General features: G+C 44.5%; 1 protein-coding gene across 2 annotated transcripts in view; it reads right to left on the minus strand.

The window, feature by feature from the left end:
* The window catches only part of LOC132815076 (CMP-N-acetylneuraminate-beta-galactosamide-alpha-2,3-sialyltransferase 1-like), a 145824-nt gene that overhangs the window by 23953 nt on the left and 101434 nt on the right, over positions 1-20437 (minus strand). The window contains exon 9 of one of the 2 annotated variants that reach the window (XM_060823786.1): positions 16739-16801. The exons of the other annotated variant lie outside the window; for it this stretch is intronic. The gene's annotated coding sequence lies outside the window, so the exon portion shown is untranslated. Of the gene's footprint in view, positions 1-16738; positions 16802-20437 lie in introns of those variants that run through there. 2 annotated transcript variants of the gene reach the window in all.

The following is a 20437-nucleotide window of genomic DNA, read 5'->3' on the forward strand; positions in this document are numbered from 1 at the left end:
TAAGATAAAAGGTAGGGAGGAGGGACTTGGGGGAGGGGCGATGGAGATGTGATAGGTGGAAGGAGGTCAAGGTGAGGGTGATAGGCCGGAGTGGGGTGGGGGCGGAGAGGTCAGGAAGAAGATTGCAGGTTAGGAGGGCGGTGCTAGTTGAGGGAACCGACTGAGACAAGGTGGGGGGAGGGGAAATGAGGAAACTGGAGAAATCTGAGTTCATCCCTTGTGGTTAGAGGGTTCCCAGGCGGAAGATGAGGCGCTCCTCCTCCAGCCGTCGTGTTGTAATGTTCTGCCGGTGGAGGAGTCCAAGGACCTGCATGTCCTCGGTGGAGTGGGAGGAAGAGTTAAAGTGTTGAGCCACGGGGTGGTTGGGTTGGTTGGTCTGGGCGTCCCTGAGGTGTTCTCTGAAGCGTTCCGCAAGTAAGCGGCCTGTCTCCCCAATATAGAGGAGGTCACATCGGGTGCAATAGATGATGTGTGTGGAGGTACAGGTGAACTTGTGGCGGATATGGAAGGATCCCTTGCGGCCTTGGAGGGAAGTGAGGGAGGAGGTGTGGGCGCAAGTTTTACATTTCCTGCGGTTGCAGGGGAAGGTGCCAGGAGTGGAGGTTGGGTTGGTGGGGGGTGTGGACCTGACGAGGGAGTCACGAAGGGAGTGGTCTTTGCGGAACGCTGATAGGGGAGGGGAGGGAAATATATCCCTGGTAGTGGGGTCCGTTTGGAGGTGGCGGAAATGACGGCGGATGATACGTTGTATACGGAGGTTGGTGGGGTGGTAGGTGAGAACCATGGGGTTCTGTCTTGGTGGCGGTTGGAGGAGCGGGGTTCAAGGGCGGAGGAACGGGAAGTGGAGGAGATGCGGTGGAGGGCATCGTCGATCATGTTTGGGGGGCATCTGCGGTCCTTGAAGAAGGAGGCCATCTGGGCTGTGCGGTGTTGGAACTGGTCCTCCTGGGAGCAGATGCGGCGGAGACGAAGGAATTGGGAATATGGGATGGAGTTTTTACAGGGGGCAGGGTGGGAGGAGGTGTAGTCCAGATAGCTGTGGGAGTCAGTCGGTTTATAGTAGATGTCTGTGTTGAGTAATCCAGAACCCCGAGCTAATAACTCTGGAGACATGGTTTCTGAATCCAACTGTAGACAGCGACATTTGAATTCTGTAAAAATTGAACCAATCAGAAGATGTCAGCACTTCTCTAAACAAAGTAAAATTACAACATAATATCACTTGGTGACCTTGCTCCTGTCTCACTTCTTAGACCAGCAGAGTTAACTCTGTCTGCCATTTAATTCCACCATACATGTTCCATATTGCTAGGTGTGTGGTTTTAAAAAGTTGCAGATATCCAATGGGATTAGAGCCTGGCCTTGACCAGTCAGATTGTGTGTTTTTTTCTGAGACAAAGTGTTGGAGAATGGCGAAAATTGACTCTGATCTCTTGAGTCTCTGATCTAAATAAATGGTTTAAAACTGTGAAGCCGGATAATTGCTTCTGAATTATAGAGTCGTAGAGATGTACAGCATGGACCAGACCCTTTGGTCCAACCCGTCCATGCCGATCAGATATCCCAACCCAATCTAGTCCCACCTGCCAGCACCCGGCCCATGTCTCTCCAACCCTTCCTATTCATGTACCCATCCAAGTGCCTCTTAAATGTTGTAATTATACCAGCCTCCACCACCTCCTCTGGCAGCTCATTCCATACACGTACCATTCTCTGTGTGAAAAAGTTGCCCCTTAGGTCCCTTTTATATCTTTCCCCTCTCATCCTAAACCTACGTCCTCTAGTTCTGGACTCCCCGACCCCAGGGAAAAGACTTTGCCTATTTACCCTATCCATGCCCCTCATAATTTTGTAAATCTCTATAAGGTCACCCCTCAACTTCCAACGCTCCAGGGAAAACAGCCCCAGCCTGTTCAGCCTCTCCCCATTGCTCAAATCCTCCAACCCTGGCAACATCCTTGTAAATCTTTTCTGAACCCTTTCAAGTTTCACAACATCTTTCCAATAGGAAGGAGACCAGAATTGCACGCAATACTCCAACAGTGGCCTAACCAATGTCCTGCACAGCTGCAACTCTGACCAATAAAGGAAAGCATACCAAATGCCTTCCTCACTATCCTATCTTCCTGCGACTCCACTTTCAAGGAACTATGAAACTGCACTCCAAGGTCTCTTTGTTCAGCAATACTCCCTAGGACCTTACCATTAAGTGTATAAGTCCTGCTATGATTTGCTTTCCCAAAGTGCAGCACCTCGCATTTATCTGAATTAAACTCCATCTGCCATTTCTCAGCCCATTGGCCCATCTGGTCAAGATCCTGGTGTAATCTGAGGTAACTCTCTTCGCTGTCCACTACGCTTCCAATTTTGGTGTCATCTGCAAACTTACTAACTGTACCTTGTATTGAGAAATGCTATTTCAAGCATTCAATTCAAAAATGACATGGACGTTAAGAAGCAGCAGTGATCTAACATATGGAAAATGTTTTAATCGTCCTGGGAACCTTTAATGAATACATAGAGCTTTACTGTACATTCTTCAGCAGCTGGAAACAGCTGGGAGCAGTGGGTTTAAAGTCAGCCTCAATCAAAGAGAACGTTCCTGCATTGGTAAGGGCACAGTAGACTGTCAATGTCTGTGGATATACAAGATAAATCGATGGGATTATTCAATTTTTGTAGAACCCTTTGTGAAGAATTTCCCTAAATCACTGCACCTGAACAAGAGTGGATAAAACGGGTTTTGTGTGTGTGTGTGTGTGTGTGTGGGGGGGGAAGTGGGGGGGGGGGGGAAGAGTTGTGGGGAGGGGTGGTGGTTCAGTTAAAGGGATTGTGTCAGTTGTAGTTCATTAAAAATGATATGTACAGTCAATAGCTCGAAGGAAAGTGACAAGTTCTGATGGGAGCATGTTACTATGAATTTGGAATATTAGAGATGTCAAATATGTAAAGAAATTTAGCAAGTTACCTTTTTACTTTTGGCAACCTGAGATACCCAATCATAAAACAATTAGTTGATGAGAGTTGTTAGTAGTTACAATTAAATAGGAATGTATCCTTTTGGTTTTAGGAATATTGTGAGAATGGTTTAACTGGATAGTGACAGGAAAAATGAATACTGAATGTGAATAACCTTGGGATTGGCTAAATGAGGTATTTCAAAAGGGAGGAAAGTATGGATAGATAAGCAAATTAATTGACAATTTTCTCTTGGAGATGAGTGTGCTCTTGAACAAGGCATTTGAAGGGAACTGGATGGATTATTTGGCTGCCATCCAAAACATTGGGATCGAGTGGGGAGGATAGACATGCACCCCCTCCCCCAATATCTTAAACTTTTGATCTGAGTGGCCATACTTTAAATGATGAGGCACTGACACACACTCCATATGGCAAAAGGCTGTAAAACCATCAAAAGAAGTGATGCAGGTAAAGGGAGAACATTAGGATCTTATAACTTCATCTGTGTTTAATCACTAACCATAAGGGAGCCTTGAAATAAAGTGAAAAGTTGGGCACTGATTATCACATGCAATGCTTTACTATGCTTAAGTATTTAAGAGGGCTTTAACTGAATGAAATAATAAACAAGGATGTGAAAAAAGCTGATGATTATAATCAAGCATTTAGTGGAAGCTGCAAATCCACCATTAGAGACAGCAGTCATAAAAGTCAAAGCCCACCAGAAGGTGGCAGATCTTTGGATAATAATTTGGGTAATTAATGAACAATTTAAGAAATACAGTAGCTAAGGAGGCTATGGCAAGTAGTTCAACTTACAAGATGGCCACAGCAGAAGTTGGGCTTGAGGTGGTAAACGTCGTAACATTGCAGAGAAACATTGGGTAACCTGTGGGAATGAGAACAGGTAAGCTTCATAGGACCTCCTACACTGAGCAAGGGGAAACAGTATTGCCCAGTCATCATCAACCGATTTACAAAATGGGTAAAAGTGTTTCTGCCTGAGATTGTTCAGCTGCACCCACAGCTCAAATAACGTTAAAGGAGATGATTCTCTTATGGGCAGTTCCATTGCAGATAAAGTCAGGTCAGGGAGCACATTTCACAGAGAAAGTGAGCAGGGAAGTTTGGAAGTATCTGAGTGTAAAGCAAAAATTTCACATTCCATATCCTCTGAAGAGTTCAGGCATGGTCAAATGAATGAACAGAACCATGATAAAACTTTAGCTAAAGCCATTTGGGATACCGGGAAAAGCTGAGTGGATCTGTTACTCAATATTTTGATTGGACTAAGAGCAATACTCAATAGAATGCCAGGGCTGACCATGTATGGGTTAATGACTAGAAAGGTTATGAAACTGCCAGGGGACATCATTGTAGGAAGCAAGGAGATAGAACTAGTGAGAGAGCAAAACAGTTTGCAAGAGAATTGTGCAAACAATTACATGGGTTAAAATAGAGGTAAAAACAATGACTGCAGATGCTGGAAACCAGAAACCAATGCTGCCTGAACTGCTGTGCTCTTCCAGCACCACTGATCCATTACATGGGTTAAGCCAAGAGGTCAGAGACCAACAGATATTATGTGATATAGAGGGAGATGCTATGATTGAGCGAGCCAAGGTGCTAGGAGTTTGGATAAAGGTGATGGTTAAGATAGCATCCTACAAACCAGGATTCATGCCTAAACAGCTAAGACCATACGAGGTCAATGTGACTAGTGACAGTGCTCCTGTGTAGATATGAAATGTAGAAGATGTTAGAAGCACTGTGCAATTGACTCTGAGCTGCAGATGAATCCGAACCAACTAGTGACAACTGATTGGGTATTTTATTTAATTTACAGGATTTTGGGCACCATGTTTAGCTTTGAGCGATTATTAATCTTCACCATGGAAGCAACACAGGAGAGACTTTTATTCACCTCAAACAAGGTGTAATGCAGTACATTGCATGCAACTTTAAATATGGTAGTGGGAGAACACTGCAGTAGAAATGCAGATGGAGTTAAATTTAGATAAATGTGAGGTGCTGCAATATGGTTAGGCAAATACAGGCATGACTTATACAGTTAATGGTAGGGCCCTGGGGACTGTTGCTGAACAAAAAGACTTTGGAGTATTGATGCTTTGTTCCTTGAAGGTGGAATCACAGGTTGACAGTGTGGTAAAGAAGGCATTTGGTACATTGGCCTGTATTCGTGAGTGCATTGAATATAGGAGTTGGGAGGTCATGTTGTGGCTGTACAGGACATTGGTTAGGTCATTTTTGGAATATTGTATTTAGTTCTGGTCTCCCTGCTATAGGAATGATATTATTGAATTTGAAAGAGTGCAGAAAAGATTTACATAGAACATAGAACATTACAGCACAGTACAGGCCCTTTGGCCCTCAATGTTGCACTGACCAATGTGGAACCAATCTGAAGTCCATCTATCATACACTATTCCATTTTTATGCATATGTTTATCCAATGACCATTTAAATGCCCTTAAATTTGGTGAGTCCACTACTGTTGCAGGCAGTGCATTCTATGCCCCTACTACTCTCTGAGTGAAGAAACTAACTCTGACATCTGCCCTTTATATATCACCCCTCAATTTATAGGTATGTCCCCTAGTGCTAGCCATCACATCTGAGGAAAAAGGCTCTCACTGTCCACCCTATCTAACCCTATGATTGTCTTATATATCTCAATTTAGTCACCACTCAACCTTATTCTCTTTAACATTTATGAGGATATTTCTGGGGTTGGAGCGTTTGAGCTATAGGGAGAGGCCGAATAGGCTGGGGCAATTTTTCCTGGAGCGTCGGATGCTGAGGGGTGACCTTATAGAAGTTTATAAAATCATGAGGGGCATGAAGAGGGTGAATAGCCAAGGTCTTTTCCCTAGGGTGGGGGTGGGGTGGGGTGGGGTGGAGGGGGTGGTTGGGGGTGAGGGGTCCAAAACTATAGGGCGTAGGTTTAAGGTGAGGGGGGAAAGATATAAATGGGACCTAAGGAGCAATGTCTTTGCACAAAAGGTAGGGGGTGCATGGAATGAGCTGCCAGGAAGCAGTGGAGGCTGGTACAATTACAATGTTTATAAGGCTTCTGGGTATAGGAATAGGAAGGGTTTAGAGGTATAAAGGTTACCTGCTGGCAATGGGACTAAATTAATTTGGGTTTCTGTTTGGCATGGTGATGTTGGCAGGGTCTGTTTCTGTTCTCTACTCTATGAAGTTTGTGTTAAGTTTTTAAAATTAAATAATTTTTGGTTCAGATAAACAGAGTGGGACCTTGACTTCGTTAATTGGTTCTCAAAGCTGGTTGATATTTCTGAAAATGTTTCATCTCCTGACTGGGTGACATCATCAGAGCTGTGTAGACGTCGGATGAAGCACTGTTGTTGTGATTTGCCCTGAATTTATAAGGTTCTGTCTGTCATGGCGATGGTTCCATTTCCAGTTTTGTGCTGTAATGGTCTGTAGATGGTGTTTATTTCAACATGTTTGTTTATGGAACCAATGGATGAATACAGTACTTCGTCCAGAGGCTACACAACATTGAAAATGTCACCTAGTGAGGAAATGAAATCTTTACAGAAAATTCAACCAGCTTGGTGAACCAACTCACAGTATCAACCATAAAATGAGCTACAGATCTTCACAGAAAATTTAAGGACAGGCATATTCACGTGGAGTGTTTGATAGACAATACACTAGATATTGTGAACTCCCTCATTTGAGTATACAAATGCCTGTCTGTCAATAGGAGAACGTTGATGTGAATGGATTTGGGAAATCTACATCAGGAAAATATTATCACTACTACTTCAATTCTTTCCACAATACTGCAGACAGGACCCCTTAAACAAGGCCATCTAAGTGAGAGACTGCAGGAGATGGATGCTTCCTAGATCTCTCTATCTCCATTAATGACAACCGACTTGATACCGACAGTTTTTACAAACCCACTGACTCCCACAGCTACCTGGATTACACCTCTTCCCACCCTACCTTCTGCAAAAATGCCATCCTGTATTCCCAATTGCTCCGCCTCCGCCATATCTGTTCCCAGGAGGACCAGTTCCACCACAGAACACACCAGATGGCCTCCTTCTTTAGAGACCGCAATTTCCCTTCGCACGTGGTTAAAGATGCCCTCCAATGCATCTCGTCCACATCCCGCACCTCCGCCCTCAGACCACCCCTCCAACCGTCCCTGGTGTTCACCTTCCACCCTACCAACCTTCGCATAAACCAAATCATCCGCCGACATTTCCGCCACCTCCAAACAGACCCCACCACCAGTGATATATTTCCCTCCCCACCCTTTTCTGCCTTCCGCAAAGACCGTTCCCTCCATGACTACCTGGTCAGGTCCACACCCCCCTTCAACCCACCCTCTAACTTGGCACCTTCCCCTGCCACTGCAGGAATTGCAAAACCTGTGCCCATACCTCCTCCCTCACCTCCATCCATGGCCCTTGAGGAGCTTTCCACATCCACCAAAGTTTTACCTGCACATCCACTAATATCATTTATTGTATCTGTTGCTCCCGATGTGGTCTCCTCTACATCGGGGAGACTGGACGCCTCCTAACAGAGCGCTTTCGGGAACATTTCCGGGACACCCACACCTATCAACCACACCGCCCCGTGGCCTAACATTTCAACTCCTCCTCCCACTCTGCTGAGGACATGGAGGTCCTGGGCCTCCTTCACCGCTGCTCCCTCACCACCAGACGCCTGGAGGAAGAACGCCTCATCTTCCGCCTCGGAACACTTCAACCCCAGGGCATCAATGTGGACTTCAACAGTTTCCTCATTTCCCCTTCCCCCACCCCACCGCACTTCCCAGCTTCCAGCTCAGTGCTGTCCCTATGACCTGTCCTATCTGTCGATCTTCTTTTCCACCTATCCACTCCATCCCCCCCCGACCTATCACCTTCACCCCCTCTCCCACTCACCTATTGTACTCTATGCTACTTTCTCCCCACCCCCACCCTCCTCTCACTTATCTCTCCACGTTTCAGGCTCTCCGCCTGTATTCCTGATGAAGGGCTTTTGCCCGAAACGTCGATTTTATTGCTGCTTGAATGCTGCCTGAACTGCTGTGCTCTTCCAACACCACTAATCCAGGATGTACTAAAGGAGTCATTTGCGTCAGCATTTATTGTGGAGAAGATATCCATTTATTTCTCCAAGCTCCAGAACTTGGAAAAATAAGTGGATATCTTAAAATGTCCGTATTACAGAGGAGGGGGTGCTGGGTGTCATAAGTTGCATAAAGGTTGATCAATCCCTGGGACCTGATTGTGTATTCTAGAACTTGTGGGAAGCTAAGGAAGTGGTTGCTGGGCCCCTTGCTGAGATGTTGTATCATCAATAGCCATGGATGAGGTGCTGGAAGACTGGATAGTGGCTAATATGGTGCCATTATTAAAAAAAGGTGTTAAGAAAAAGCCAGGGAACTATGAACCAGTGAGCCTGATGTCAGTAGGGCTGAGTTGTTGGAGGGATTTCTGAGGGACCAGATTTACATGTATTTGGAAAGGTTAGAACTGATTAGGAATAGTCAGCATGGGTTTGTGCATGGGAAATGAAGTAGAGTGGTGGACATTGTATGGACTTCAACAAGGCATTAAACAAGGTTCTGCATGGTAGACTGGTTAGCAAGGCGAGATCACATGGAATCCAGGGAGAGCTGGTCATTGGGATTCAAAATTGGCTTGAAGAGGGTTGTGGAGGGTTGTTTTATAGACTGGAGGCCAGCGACCAGCGGTGTGCTGTAAGAATTGCTGCTGGGTCCACTGCTTTTTGTCATTTTTTACATAAATGATTTGGCTGTGAACATAGAAGAATTAGTAAGTTTGCAGATGGCACCAAAATTGGTGGAGTAGTGGGCAGTGAAGAAGGTTACCTAAGGTTATAATGTGACCTTGATCAAATGGGCAAATGGACTGAGGAATGGTAGTTGGTGTTTAATTTAGATGGATGTGTTGCATTTTGGTAAGGCAAATCAGGGCAGGACTTGCACTTCGTGGTAAGACATGGGGGAGTATTGTGGAACAAAGAGCTTGGGGTGCAGGTTCATAGTTCCTTGAAGGTGGAGTCACAGTTAGATAGGGTAGCGAAGACAGTGTTCAGTACAGTTGCCTTTATTGGTCAGTGCATTGAGTATAGGAATTGGGAGGTCATGTTGTGGCTGTACAGGACATTGGTTAGGCTGTTTTTGGTATACTACGTTTAATTCTAGTCTACTGGCTATGGAAGGATTTCGGGAGGGGCGAGGGGGAGGTCAAAAAGTGTGGCACTGGAAAAGCAGAGCAGGTTAGGCAGCATCTGCAGGAAAATTGATGTTTCAGGCATAAGCCCTTCATCTGGAATGTTGTTCAGCTTGAAAGAGTTCAGAAAAGATTTACAAGGGTGTTTCCTGTGGTTGAGCTAGTGGGAGGGGCTGAATAGTCTGGATCTATTTTACTTGGAGCATCTGAGGTTGAGGGGTGACCTTACAGAGGTTTATAAAATCATGAGAGGTATGGATAGGGTGAATAGCCAAGGTCTTTTGTTCCCAGGATTGGAAAATCAAAAACCAGAAGGCATGGATTTAGAGTGAGAGAGGAAAGATGTAAAAGGGACCTCAGGGGCAACATTTTCACGCAGAAGATGTGCCTGTATGGAATGAGCTGCCAGAGGAAGTGGTGGGGGTTGGTACAACTACAACATTTATAAAAGCATCTGGATAGGTACATGAGTGGAAAGGATTTAGAGGGATATAGGCCAAATGCAGACGAATGAAACTAGATTAATTTAGAGTATCTATTTGGCATGTACGAGTTGGACTGAAGATTTTGTTTCAGTGCTGTATAACTCTATGAATCTATGACAACCCTCTTCATGACAAGTTTTAACTCCAGTGCTAACAGGATTGCCATATCTGACTGACAAATGGTTTGGTGTTAACCATTGGTAAAATATTATATAATACTGCATACCAATACTGATACTTGTATGCCTAAACATTTCCAATATTATCCTGTCCCAGTGGTTCATCTCATACCAGAGATCTATCCATAACCTTGACAGGTCAATTGATGAGTGAAGCAGCTCAGTTCAATTGGGGGGGGCCTCACCCGGTGGCTGCACTCCCAGCTTCCCCAGGGAAAGTAGTTTGATGAATGACCCTCCCACAGCCTTCGATTCAGGTACATCAATACTTAACTCTGTAGATCTTGCATCTGTGGACAAGAAGGTCTGGAAGTTGAGCTCCTAAATTCAAGACAATTCTAACAGAAAAACAAAGAATTCAAGGCATGCAACTAAATCCAAACCAGTGCTTTATAAAATTGACCCAAAATCTGCCCACCGTATTGGAGAGCCTTGTCGCAATTTTTGACAGTTTAATGAAATTCGGGAAAAACATCTGAGATGATGCTAAGAGGAATTATGCCTGCATCACCTTGAATGGATGCAGGAAAACCTAAGGTGGATTAATGAGGGAATGGTTCCCTTGTGGGTAACAAACAAGCATTTGTTCAATTTTGTACAACATAGAGACCATGAATGAACTTGGTACCAGCTCAGGGCTCAAACATACCTATGTAGCATTAATGTTGAATTTATTATGAAAAGCACTATATATTGTTGGATAAGGGTGAAGATAACAGTAAGATAACAGGAACTGATCGGAACTGATAAAAGGCAAAAGTGAGTACATCAGATGCTGGAGATCAGAGTCAAAAAGCATGGTGGTGGAAAAGCACAGCAGGTCAGGCAGCATCTGAGCTCTCCTGCTCCTCAGATGTCGCCTGACCGGCTGTGCTTTTCCAGCACCACACTTTTTGAAACTGATAAGAGGCCTATGGACTGCTATTTCAATGAAACTATGCTGGTCAGTGAGATCAGCTAGGTGTTAAAACTGCAGGAAACCAGGAACTGCTGGCTCTACCAGATAAGCTATAGAGAGGAACCTCGATTATCTGAATGAGATGGGCGGGCAGTATTTTGTTTGGATAATTGATTACTCCATTAATTGATTCAATGCCTCCCCTCTGGGGCTCAGAGTTTTCTGGAGTTCCCATTTCCCCTGTTCTGCCTGCCTTGCTCCCTCTCTCTGTCTCACAGTTTGCTTCTGAGCAGAAACAGCATTTCTGAAGCCTCCTGTCACCCCCAACCCTTATCAGTTCAATGGGATTGACACAGCGAGCAATTGCTAAATCCGTTCCCCATTCAGGTGATTCGGCACCTCCCCTACCCCCATCTGCTCTCCATCCCCCCACCCTCTGTCCCCTCTTTCCTCCGGTCCATACCCCCCACCTCCCAGGGCAGCTGGACTGGACACCAACAGCAAGATTGCTGTTGCCTTTGGGGAGGGGGTGAGTCTCAAAATAGCGCGCACGCACACACACATACCTTTGCACTGTACAGGACAATGTTGGAGAGATTATATGCAGAAGGCGGGTTTAGGGTACACCCAGGACTCCAGGGAAAGTGTGGGGAGAGAGGGTGGGCGGTCAGTCATTTGGAGATGGTGCCTGGGCTCCCATCGATGTCAAGGACTGTTCTCGGCAGCATTGCACTTTTAATCAATGTAAACAAAAGACACGATCAGTGTTGGAAAATCTCCTTAATGGAATGTTTCTATTGGGACTTTGAGATCTTCTTCAGATAATCTGAAATTCAGATAATTGACATTCAGATAATCGAGATTCCTCTGTACGTTTGAACAACACATTTGGGATTGCACATGTGCATGGATAAGTCCGAGTAAGGCACATACTTGGCACAGACTCCTGTGCATAAAAAGCTTGAAGTAATCCCTATGTTCAACAACACTTTAAAGACAATGTTGTCAGAAAGTACCCTACATCAGGAGACTTTACTGTGGAAAAGGACATGGAAGATACAGAATGTAGGGAAATAGATAGTGATATCTTGAAAAATATCCATATTACAGAGGCGCTGGATACAGAACTGGCACAAAGGCAGAAGACAGAGGGTGGTGGTGGAGGGTTATTTTTCAGACTGGAGGCCTGTGACCAGTGGATTGCCACAAGGATCGGTGCTGGGTCCACTACTTTTCTTTATTTATATAAATGATTTGGATGTAAGCATAGGAGGTATAGTTAGTAAGTTTGCAGATGACACCAAAATTGGAGGTGTAGTGGACAGCGAAGAAGGTTAACTCAGATTACACCAGGATCTGGACCAGATGGGCCAATGGGCTGAGAAGTGGCAGATGGAGTTTAATTCAGATAAATGCGAGGTGCTGTATTTTGGGAAAGCAAATCTTAGCAGGACTTATACACTTAATGGTAAGGTGCAAGGGAGTGTTGCTGAACAAAGAGACCTTGGAGTGCAGGTTCATAGCTCCTTGAAAGTGGAGTCGCAGGTAGATAGGATAGTGAAGGCGGCGTTTGGTATGCTTTCCTTTATTGGTCAGAGTATTGAGTACAGAGATTGGGAGGTCATGTTGCGGCTGTACAGGACATTGGTTAGGCCACTGTTGGAATATAGCATGCAATTCTGGTCTCCTTCCTATTGGAAAGGAGTTGTGAACGGGTTCAGAAAAGATTTACGAGGATGTTGCCAGGGTTGGAGGATTTGAGCTATTGGGAGAGATTGAACAGGCTGGGGTTGTTTTCCCTGGAGCGTCGGAGGCTGAGGGGTGACCTTATAGAGGTTTATAAAATTATAAGGGGCATGGATAGGATAAATAGACAAAGTCTTTTCCCTGGGGTTGAGGAGTCCAGAACTAGAGGATATAGATTTAGGGTGAGAGGGGAAAGATTTAAAGAGACCTAAGGGGCAACTTTTTCATGCAGAGGGTTGTAAATGTATAGAATGAGCTGCCAGAGGAAGTAGTGGAGGCTAGTTAAATTGCAACAATTAAAAGGCACCTGGATGGATATATGAAGGATTTGGATGGTTATGGGCCGGGTGCTGGCAGGTGGGACTAACTTGGGTTGGGATATCTGATTGGCATGGACGGGTTGGACTGAAGGATCTGTCTCCATGCTGTACATCTCTATGACTCTATGACATGGTGAAGATGCTGAGCAAATCTTTCAACCTGGCCAGCTATGCACTCTCCCGGGTAATAATGTTTGGGTTAGGTGCGGAAATCAGGGTGGTGAAAGACAGCAATTGAGATATCTCTCATAGTTAAAAGTGTGTATTATTTGTTTAAGTACTTAATAAATAAATTGTGGTTTTATAAATGTCTTCTGTCTCTGCTGTATCTTTATCTATGTATTACGTGTTGTCCTTCAGAGACGGCCAACATATATATAGAATTTATTGTTGAAGGGGGAGATGACATGGGGCAGGGTGACATTAGACACATGGACACACAAGATGGCTGCTGAGCCATAAGTTGGCCATTTGACACACAAGATGGCTGCCAGACCACAATATCGAGAGATACAGCAGTACAAACACAGATACTGGGGCCACCAGGATGCCAGAACAATGCACTCACAACCTAGTTGATTAGTTTAAGGCGGGTGGGGGAGACAATACACGTGAGTGGTGTATACAGCCCACCGAAGTGTCTGGGTCTAGCTAACACCTTTGATAGAAATGCTAACTGTTTGATACGGACTCAATACAAAGTGCTAGTAGCCAGGGCTGCAATAATCATCCTTCTCAGGAAGGGCGATTATGCCCATTACTACAGCAATGGACTTTAGAGCATATGTTGAAATTGACATTGCATTCCACTTGCCATCTCTATTACTATTGAACTCGTATGCTAGATATATGGGATTTATTGAGGAATATGTCCAAATATATGCTGTACCATAAGATCTAGCAGAAGTAGTAGGCCATGCAGTCCATCAAATCTGCTCCACCACTCAATGCAGTCATGGTCGATCTGGTAATTTTCAAATCCATTTTCCTGCCTTTTCCCCATAACCATTGATTCCTTCAGTGGTTAAAATAATCTGTCATTCTCAGCTTTGAATAGACTTAACAATGTAGGCTCCACAGACCTCTGTAGTAAAGAATGCCACAGATTCACAGCTCTCTGACAGAATAAGTTTCTTCTTATTTCTGTTCTAAATGTACAATCCCTTAAGTTGTGATCATGCTCTGTGGTTTAACACTCTTCACAAGGGGAAACAACCTTTTGCATCTTCCCTGTTTCAATAAGCTTGCCTCTCACTCTGTACTCCAATGAGTACAGGTCAGATCTGCTCAATTCCTCAGAAGAGAATCTCTCCTTACTCAGTATCAGCCTAGCTAACCTTCACTGAACTGTCTCCAATTCACTATATATTTCCTTAAATAAGAGGATCATGGTTAACCATAGTAGGCTTATCTCCTCTTAGAATCTTTTTCTTCACTGAGATATTTCTTTGTTGTGAGTCATGAACTATTATTCTTAATTGCCTACAATTGTTCCTGAACTGTCTTTCCTACTAACCCCCTTACTGGTTCTATCTACTTTAGTAATGCTGCCTTCATTTCTTTTGAATGATCCTTATTTAAGTTAAACATAGTTGGTTCTGACCCAAGTTACTCCGTTTGAAATCTTATGAAAATTATGAAATCCTTTACTCTGCAATCATTTATTAAACCTACCAAAACCACATCATTTGCTGCCTGGTGAGCTGGTACACAAATCACCCCTTATCCATGCAGCCTACTTGCAACTGGTGACTGACTATATGTCAGTCCAAGCTCAATAAAATGTATAGTCTCAGTGTCGAGGATGACTGTGAGCATCAGATCAAGTGACTGGATCAGTGTTGTGGTGCAGTTCCTTCTTTACTCCTGGTGATCTGCAGCTGTACAGGTGGCAATGTCTGAAAGCAGAACATCAGGAAGGAATGGTTGATGTGAGGATGGGGTGGAAGCAAGAAAGAGGTCCATAGTCATGTTATCAGATAGCAGGAAAAGGGTGGGATGTGAGATGAGGAGAATATAGTCAAGAATGGCATCATATCCAAAACTTCTCAGTGATCTCAGGTGACTTGAGTTTTTCCACAGTCAGGACCAGTTAACTCATCTACCTTAGCATCACTTGCTCCATGGGTAAAAGTGAATAGTTTACGCACTGGATGATGATCCAGCTCAGAAATCATCGGCCTGGAGTGGAAGCATGTCATTGTTGGTCCTAAGGGTTTCATACAAAAGAAGACCATGTCACTAAGAGCCTGCATTATTTTTTACAATCTCCCCATCCAGAGCCATTAGGATCAGGCGTAATTCTCAACTAATTTCCCTCAAAGTTAAAAATCACACAAAACCACGTTATAATCCAACAGGTTTAATTGGAAGCACTAGTTTTCGGAGCACTGCTCCTACATTAGGCTAGAAGGAGCAGAACATTAGGACAAATAATTTGTACCTGCAGAATGCCGTCCCAGGGAAGAAAGTTAAAAAAAACCACAACACCAGGTAAAGTCCAACAGGTTTATTTGGAAGCACCAGCTGTCGGAGCACTGTTTCTTCATCAGGTAGTTGTCTCTGAGAGCTAGTGCTTCCAAATAAACTAGTTGGACTATAACCTGATGTTGTGTGATTTTTGTCTTGCTTTTGTCAGGACATTTGATAAAAGTAAAGTCTCCATAGCACTTCTGGACTGTAAGGCTGCTCTCTCATTAGAGTCAGACAAATTGTTGTGGATTAATCTGAAAGTCATCACCCTTAGGCAAGGGGAAAAATTGAGAAGGAGAACCTTCATGCTGATCGCAGCCAGTGCAGGAAACGAACCCAAGCTGCTGGAATCACTTTGCAGTGTAAACAAGGCCCCAGCCAAGACTAAAAATAAAGATACCAAAACTGATGACAGTGCTGATTGGTTGGCATGTGTAATTCTAATTGATTGGGTGTTGCCATGGAGAATGCAGCAATAAATCATTGACAGTTATAATTGTTCATCAATAATTAAAAGAATCATTCTAGGAAATGATCCAGTGAATGACTGTCACATATTCTTTCTGTATACAAAGAACAGAGCCCTATGTATTCATATATGTAGCTTCTACAAGTACGCCCCAGCATTGTGACTTTTCAGTGTTTAATCTTTATTAACAATTCCACATGGATGTGAAGAGAGCTGGTCATTCCCATCTTAAGAAGAAAGCAGATTGCTGTGGGTTTCACCAAAATGTAACTTTTAAGTTAATGTCTCCATTTGTGTTAGTCCTTATTTCTCGCAAGCCACCTTTGCATTGAACACGGGAGTTGAATTGACTAGCAACAATCAAATAGGTTGTAAATATTTCCATTTATACTTGAATGAGAAAAAAATCAGTGTGCGTCAAAATTCTAACATGGAAGAAGGAAGTGTGGTGGCATTAAAAAATATTTTGCATATGTCTATATTTTCCCACAACAAGATGTGAATTTCAAATTCAGTTCAAGGAAGAGCAACTCAGGTCTCAAAGCAGCATGCTCAGCTTAAATAAAAACAATGACAGATCCCTGATGAAAGAGCTGTCTAAAGTAGATTGGGAAAAAGACCTTGGGGAAAGTCACTGGATGAGCAGGAGATGAGCTTTATAATGCTCAGCAAAAGTTTATTCTGGTTAAAAAGGACTAAATGAGAAGGATGTGGCACCTGTGATTAACAAGAGCAGTCAATGAGAATACCCAATTAAAATGTGGCTAAAACTAGTGGTAGGCCAGAAGTTTAGAAATTATTTTAGGAACCAGCAGCAAATGATGAGAAAGCTAAAAAAAAAATGGAGAAAACTGGTTATGAAAGTAATTGATGCAGGAGCATCTACAGATATAAGCTGAAAATGTGTTCCTGGAAAAGTGCAACAGGTCAGGCAGCATCCAAGGAGCAGGAGAATTGACGTTTCCAGCATGAGCCCTTCTTCAGGAATCAATCTCCTTTCATCTACAAGTATAAAAAAGATAGAGCAACATAAGTAATTGTGGGACTCTTGGACATTGCAACCTGGGAATTGATAATGGGAAACAGGGAATGGCAGATAATTTAAACCAATATTTTGCAATGGCCTCCATCAAAGGGTTTTAAAGAAAGGATGATGAAATAGTAGAGAAATTGGCTCACTGCATTCCATACCTCACTGCCTTCGAGAAGAGTTTCAGAAACTGAAAAACTGCTACAAAAACAGAAATTGCAAGACAAACTTAGCAGGTCTAGCACTATCCATGGAGAGAAAGATGAGTTAATGATTTGAGATCACTGACCCTTCTTTGGAACTGTTCTTGCTCTTTAGCTACAGGTGAGGCCACAGAAGACTGAAGACTAGCCAATGTTGTTCCTTTGTTATGGAGGAGCAGCAGGGACATTCCAGGAAAGTATAGGCACCTTATAGGAATCTTAAAACATTGACAAGAGACATTATTGGAGAAGATTCTTAGATATAGCATTTACACACATGGCTTCATAGGGTGGGGTGGGGTGGGTGGGGTCTTGTCTCACAAACTTGATTGAGTTTTTTTCAGGAAGTGATGAAGGTGATTGATGATGGTAGGGCAGTGGATGTTGACTACATGGGCTTCACTAAACTATTTGACAACGTCTGTCATGGTAAACTGGCCCAGAAGATGAAGTCAAATGGAATCTCTGGTAAGTTGGCAATTTGGATACAAAATTTGCTTTGTCATAGAAGACAGAAGGAGTTGTGGAGGGGTGTTTTTCTGACTGGAGGTCTGTAATCGTGGTGTTCTGCAAGGATCAGTGCTGGGACCTCTATTGTTTGTAATATATATAAATGATTTAAATGAAAATGTAAGTGTGCTGGTGATTAAGTTTGCAAGCAATATGTACATTGGCACAGTTGTCAATAGTGAGGATGTTTAATCAAAGGAAATGCTAGAATAGAGCTCAGTTGGAAAGTTGGGTGCAGAAATTGCAGATAGAGTTTAACCAATATAACTGTGAGATAATGCATTTTGGGAGATCAAATGCAAGAGGAAACTATACAATTTATGGCAAGATTCTTAGGAGAATTTATGTGTAGAGAAATCTTGGGGTGTAAGGCCAAAGCTCTCTAAAAGTGGTAACACAAGTGAATAAGGTGGTAAAGAAGGTGTGCAGTATATTTGCTTTCATCAGTCAGGGCATTGAGTATAAATGTTGTCAAGACTAGAGTGGTGCTGGAAAATTCCTGATGAAGGGCTTTAGCCCGAGACATCAATTTTCCTGCTCCTTGGATGCTGCCTGACCTGCTGTGCTTTTCCAGCACCACTCTAATCTTGACTCTAATCTCCAGTGTCTGCAGTACCCACTTCTGATGCATAAATGTTGCCATGTCATGTTGCAGATGTATAACACTTTAGTTAGGCCACATTTGGACTATTCGTGTGCAGTCCTGGTCCCCGGACTGAGAAGGCTTTGGAGAGGGTGTGGAAAGAGGTTTATCAGAATACTGTATGGATTGGAGTGTATTAGTTATAAGGAGAGATTGGACTTTGACGTTTTCCTAGAGCTTATCCATGAGAGGCATGGATAAGTTAGATAGTTGGAGACTTTTTCCCAGGATGGAGAAGTCAAATACTGGGGGTAGATATGTTTAAGTGAGAGGGTGGAAGTTTAAGGGAGATGTGTGTGCAAAGCTTTTTGCACAGAGGGTGTTAGATCCCTTAAATGCACTGCCAGGGGAGGTGGTAGTAGTAGATGTGCCAGCCACACTTAAGAGGCATTTAGATAGACCCATGAACAGGCAGGAATAGAAGAATATGGTCCATGTGCCAGTAGATAGGATTAATTTAGAATAGTATCATGACCGGCATGAATATGGTGGGCCGAAGGGCCTGTTCATGTACTGTATAGGCATAAAGGTCTACAATATCGAAAAACACTCTCCAGCTCAGTATGTGCTGGTCAAAAACAACCAACTAATTATTCTAATCCCATTCTATGTCTTGGCATCAGAAGTGTACATCTAAATACTTCTTAAATGTTAGAAGGTTTTTGCCACAACCTCTCTTACAGGTAGCGAGTTCTAGATTCCCACCACCCTCTGGGTGAAAAAGTCTTTTCTGTCTCAATCTTCTTTAAATCTTTTGCCCCTTACCTTAAATCCATGCACCTCCACATTGATCCTTCCATCAAGGGAAAAAGCTTCTTCCCTATAGTCACGGGTAAATATAGAGACATCACTTCCACCCCTGACATCATCGCTGATGTCACATGCGCAGTGACTTCCGCCCCCCCCCCCACTGCCGTGTTTGCCACCACTTCTGCACTGACCAACGCCACTCACCTGTGTTCTGCTGACACGCCCCCCACAGATCCCACTGTCACCATCCCCGCCCCCCCAGAACCCCGAGGGGAACACTACCCCGTTCATGACTCCACTCCATTCCCCCCACCACCAGACCTACTCGAGCTACAGGCCCCGCCCCTCCTCCCAGCTCCACACCCACACCAGATCCCAGCTCCTAGCCCTGCCGAGTTTTCACTATCCCTCCAGACCTCCCCCTCGCTGAGGACGAACGATCAGTCCTCAGCAAAGGACTCACCTTCATCTCCTCTGTCCAGTCATCAATGAATTTAATACACGCCGTGACGTCGAACACTTCTTCCGCTGCCTCCGCCTCTGAGCTTACTTTCATAATCAGGACTCCCGCCCACCTTCCGAGGACCCCTTCGTCCACCTCCAACACACTGCATTCACCTAGACACCCCGTGCTGGCCTATTAACCCCCCCCCCGACCTCTTCATTTCCAACTGCCGCCGGGATATTAACCGCGTCAATCTGTCTACCTCCCCCTCCCCGACTCCAACCTCTCACCCTCACAACGCGCAGCACTCCAATCCCTCTGCTCCAATCACAAACTCACCATCAAGCCAGCAGATAAAGGGGGCGCAGTGGTAGTCTGGCGCACTGACCTCTACACCGCTGAAGCCAAACGCCAACTCGAGGACATCTCTTCCTACCGCGCCCTCGACCATGACCCACCCCCCATCACCAAACCATCATCTCCCAGACCATACAGAACCTCATCACCTCAGGAGATCTCCCATCCACAGCTTCCGACCTCATAGTCCGGGAACCCCGCCCTGCCCGGTTCCAACTCCTTCCCAAGATCCACAAGCCTGACGACCCTGGCCGGCCCATTGTCTCAGCATGCTCCTGCCCTACTGAACTCATTTCTACCTACCTCGATACTGTCCTATCCCCCCTAGTCCACAAACTCCCCACATATGTTCGATATACCACCCACGCCCTCCACCTCCTCCAAGACTTCCGTTTCCCCGGCCCCCAATGCCTCATCTTCACCATGGAAATCCAATCCCTCTACACCTCCATCCGCCATGACCAGGGCCTCCAAGCCCTCCGGTTATTCCTCTCCCGACGTCCCCAACAGTACCTTTCCACCAACACTCTCATTCATTTGGCTGAACTGGTCCTCACCCTTAACAATTTCTCCTTCGAATCCTTCCACTTCCTCCAGACCAAAGGGGTAACCATGGGCACCCGTATGGGCCCCAGCTATGCCTGTCTCTTTGTTGGCTACGTAGAACAGTCGATCTTCCATAATTACACCGGCACCATTC

Source organism: Hemiscyllium ocellatum, chromosome 4 (genome assembly GCF_020745735.1).
Source record: "Hemiscyllium ocellatum isolate sHemOce1 chromosome 4, sHemOce1.pat.X.cur, whole genome shotgun sequence".
Taxonomy (NCBI): domain Eukaryota; kingdom Metazoa; phylum Chordata; class Chondrichthyes; order Orectolobiformes; family Hemiscylliidae; genus Hemiscyllium; species Hemiscyllium ocellatum.